The sequence below is a fragment of the Thunnus albacares genome, chromosome 18, assembly GCF_914725855.1.
Source record: "Thunnus albacares chromosome 18, fThuAlb1.1, whole genome shotgun sequence".
Classification (NCBI taxonomy): Eukaryota; Metazoa; Chordata; class Actinopteri; order Scombriformes; family Scombridae; genus Thunnus; species Thunnus albacares.
Genome location: NC_058123.1, coordinates 5,527,479 through 5,532,130, shown reverse-complemented (window position 1 = coordinate 5,532,130; position 4,652 = coordinate 5,527,479). Strand labels below are relative to the sequence as shown.

The window sequence follows — 4,652 nt, the reverse complement described above, 5'->3', positions numbered from 1 at the left end:
ATGTATGGCATTACTCCTGCACTCAGCGTGTTCGTGTGGCCTTTCGCAGGCATCCTCAGAGACGTGGCATTGACAAACCTACAAACAGTAATTGGGCCATTATGACTCCCTGCGATGGTATTGATTCCTCTGTTTTAGGTGCAGGCGGGTAATGGGTGTCTAGACAGAAAGGTTCATATTGCAGGCAGTAGGGCCTGTGCGGTATTAGATACAGTAATCTTAACGTCCATGACTCAGGTGTGTTGTTTTGTGTAGCTCAGCCCATTTGCGGGACTTTCAGCTCATTGGAAATGATGTAATTTAGTAGCACATTTGAGCACTGAACCTGATTGCACAGTATTTCTGTGTGTGTTGAAAGTAGTTTCATTTTGCTGTGAGCTGGTATTTCAGCATGGGGAGTTGCTTGGGACAAACCTATAGACTGAGAAGAACTCCATATGGAAAGGAGAAGGGGAAAACATGAAGATGGAGTCCTCTTTCTCCCAGTCCAATTATCACCAGAGTTTGAACTAATCCCAGTGGCCACAAGAGCTGAATGATGACAATCTGTTCCAGGTGGCTTACCAACTTTGAAAATCCAGTCACCTGGAGAGCAGAAAGCATGTGTGGGGGATCTCATCATAGCCTTGCTGCTGATCTAAATCAAATATTACTGAAGCTGGGTTTCCATGGCAATAATGCGCTGCCCCCTCCGTGACATTTGGGGGGTTTAGCTGTGAAGGAGGTAGCCCCTCCCTTCCCTGTCTCTCTGCCTTCTTGATCCAAACGTGAGAAGAATAGATGAGTAAGCAGCATCTTGACCACCTTTTCACCTTGTGTGAATCTACAGAGTTGTGTGCACAGCTCTCCCATGGGCTGCACAGGACCAGGATCCCGCCGTGTGTGTGGCAAACACCCTCCCCGTACTGCAGAATACTGTCGGTCCACAGAGAAATGCTGAGGCCATCGATTGCTTTCTCCACAGTGGCACAATGTGCAACCTGTGAGCCCACAAAATGTCAGTGGATATGAGTTGTGTAAAGAACTCTTGATCCCCTAATTCAATATTGTAAAGCTTCACAAAAGGTCGTACCGTACGGTAAAATAACAGCAATATCTTACACAGTCATTTTATTTTATTATGTGCTATTATTAGATTTTTCACACTTACTCCTGTTGCAACATTACAAAAATGATATTCTACAAATAAAGAAAACATAACCAAATACGGAAACACACTGCAAATACAGAAAATACAAATACAAAAACACACTGCAAATACAGAAAACACTACTAAATGCAAAAACGTGCTGCAAATACACACAACATTACCATAGGCAACATCACACTGCAAATACAGAAAACACAATCACATACAGGAAAGAAAACCAAATACAAAACCATGCTGCAAATAAAGGAAACATAACCAAACACAGAAATGCATTGCTAATAGAGAAAACACAACCACATACAGGTAACACAACCAAATATAAAAACACACTGCAAATACAGGAAACACAACCAAATACAGAGACGCTTTGCTAATAGAGGAAACACTACCAGATACAGGAAGCACAACCAAATACATAGACAATGCAATGAAACAAAAACACACAGCAAATACAGAAATACAACTAAAAAAAGACAACATAACTAAATACAGAAATGAGCTGCAAAATACAGAAAAACCAACCAAAACAGAAAAAACACAAACAAATACATAAAACACAGAAGTTGACTACTGTCAGTGGTGTTATGACTCGTTATATGACAACATGATTATGATTGCAAGGTTCAGATATTTGCTATACACCTAGCATTAGCCTTATAGTATTCCTATTCAATTTCAACTCTATGAGCCAGAGACCATTGCAAAAACTCACATCTCTGGGCATTTTTATAGTTGTTGTGTTTTTTGGTAACTCACATTTTGTCCCATGTAACTTGCAGCATGTCTGTATTTGATTATGTTTTCTGAATTTGGTGTCGTTTTTTAGTATTTTGTTGTGTTTATCTGTATTTCAGATATGTTGGATATCTAACAGCTTTCTATCTACTTGTCAATAGATATCCACACTACATTTGTCATAATTCTAATTGTAGATATCTGAAATTGCATTTTTACAAGTAATAATATGAATTGTGGATAACTGTAATGACATTTTTACTGGTCACAATGTATTCTGAATATTCAAAATTACATTATAGATATCTGGAATCGTTTTTCATTTTGGAGGAATGTCATTGTGGATATCTGAAATCTTCTTTTTGAATAGGAAGAACTGAATTACAGATATCTACAATATATACCCAGTCTAGCCATTAAATGTTAAAATGACCACTTATACTTTTTACGGATTTTTAAATATCTTAAATGTACTTTTGACCAGTACAATCAAAGTTGCAGATATCTTGAAATACAATCTCTACTAGTAAGAATGTTATTGTGGATATCTGTAATTACCATTCTGACGAGTGAGAATACAGTTTTGACTAGGAAAAATGTTATTATGGATATCTAAAATGTAATTACAGGTAGGAGTGTGGTTCGAATAAATGTAAAAACAGCTTGCCATAGGCGACAAAATACAGCCAATTATGAGCGCAAGACACTGGGTGGTATTGCGTCATTTCCTGTGTCACTTCTCACATGTGTTTTCGTGACAAAACGTAGTTTGAAGACCAGACGGACTCGTCAGGGATTCCTCCTTGTGAAAGATCCTGTAATGTGTGACCTCCTGTTGCTGATCAGTCATGTACTGTGCAAACCACGACGACTTCAAGATTCCTGATTACAAGACAGAAAGTTGTGTAGTGTGAACAGTACAGTGATCTGACGACTTTCAAAGTCATGTAGTGTGACCAAGGCATAACACTAGATCGTGCTGCCTTGCCACCTTCTGCCTGCAATATTCATCTGGGATAGCGCTGTCATGATGAAACACACGTTTTAATACTTACAAGAACACTGCCCCGGGCTCTTTTCACAGCATCAGTCATCTACCATCAAATCAAAGCTGCTTCTGAGGGATGAAAGTACGAACAGGCCCCGTGTATACAATATACAACACTGACAAAGACAAAACAGCAGGACTGAAGAACAGCGAACATTTGGATATAGCTGCTCAGCTGTGAGCAAACATACTGGTATTGGCTCAGTGTGATGATGGTTCATTTTTGACACTCAACTCTTTTGTTTAGTCTGTCGCAGATGTTTCTGCCTCCGTGCACATGTGTGTTAGGGAGTGTGTGGGATGATTTTCACCGTGGTCTACTGGTTTCCTCGCAACATTAGGCCACGTCATTCTAGTGATTACTGCCGAAACTGCCAATGGTCCAAATGAATGTCTGAGGAGGAGATGGGGAGCCATCATAATGCATATATTTACAGGCCGGAAGCAAAACAACACAAATCTGGACTGTGACTCCAGCATAAAAGTGTTTTGTGACAGCATTGGAACAGCATTTCATTGACTTTCCTAATGTTATATTCATAGTTTGTTGTTGCAATCCTTATGAATTATATGTATTAGCTGCATTATCATAATTATTAGCTGCAATGTGAGCTGCCAATTAAAGCTTGGTGAACCACATGAGGCCACTGTGTAATGAGTAACACTGCTCTAGATGAATATATTTTCAGCTTTTAAAGTACACAACAAGACCTATTTACCATTTGCTCACCCCCTTCCAAAAACAGCAATTGTCCAGTCATAGATAAGCAGCCATAACCAGGCATGGCAGGCCTGTCAAACTTTGGATTTCTCAACTGTAGTAAGAGTAATATTGTGTATTTAATAGTTTAAGGTAGTGTCAGTTTTTATCCTTTTCAAACCCAAAAGCAAAAGCCTAATAGCAAAAGTGTAAGGAATGTATTAAACAGTGTGTTTGTCTGCTTTAATGTTTGTAAATGTTAGTATATTCTACAGTAGTGACCAAACTTTTCTTCCAAGGCCAAGAGGCATCATTAACTAACTACATTAGTTTGTGTGTTACATGTTTACTTTTTTAAAAAGCCCAATTCAGGACTGGCACATCTACTGTGTCGTATTTCCCCACTTTATCAAGGCCAGTCCTAGATGCTATTAGAGTTTAGCGTTATGTTAGCAACTGCTCAAAATAAGAGTCTGATCTTACATGTTTCCTTATCATACTCATAATACTTACTATATTTAAATTCCTTTTACAGGGTTCATGTTTTCAACCAAAAAAAGAGTCATCCAGATACACCGTTTTTAACAAATCGCTGAGCAAACATTAGTTCAATTAGCTAGCTAGCTATGGCTAATAAAATCTGCTAGTGTCAGCTATCGATTTTAGCTGGCAAAATAGATAGTCGCTTGCAAAAAGCTTGCTATTGTCCACTTCTGGCTGATACCAAGGACCCATTGTTTAATAAATTAAGCTCTTCAAAAGGTAAATCTGCCATCATTATCATTTTAAACTATATCTGTTGTGCCAAAACAGAAAGCTTGACTGGCATAGTAACTGAGGGGGGAGATTTTCCATGTAAAATGCATGGATGTATTGGTAAAGTGACTATTTTTCTGTAATATTCTTGTTAAGCGCCAGTTTACTACACAGTCATGTTACTCTGTTTTGTTCTATTTACATTTTTTAAGATATTTTTTTGGTTTGTTTTTTGAATCTGTTGCTAAAATATTACTGCTAGC

General features: G+C 38.3%; 1 long non-coding RNA gene across 1 annotated transcript; it reads right to left on the bottom strand.

Moving 5' to 3' along the window:
* Positions 1–1,634: 1,634 nt before the first annotated feature.
* Positions 1,635–4,322, bottom strand: LOC122968679. Its single transcript, XR_006398866.1, has 3 exons — positions 4,147–4,322; positions 2,941–3,327; positions 1,635–2,767 (listed from the first exon to the last, which is right to left on the bottom strand). It is a non-coding gene; the product is annotated as an uncharacterized LOC122968679 (long non-coding RNA).
* Positions 4,323–4,652: the final 330 nt, after the last annotated feature.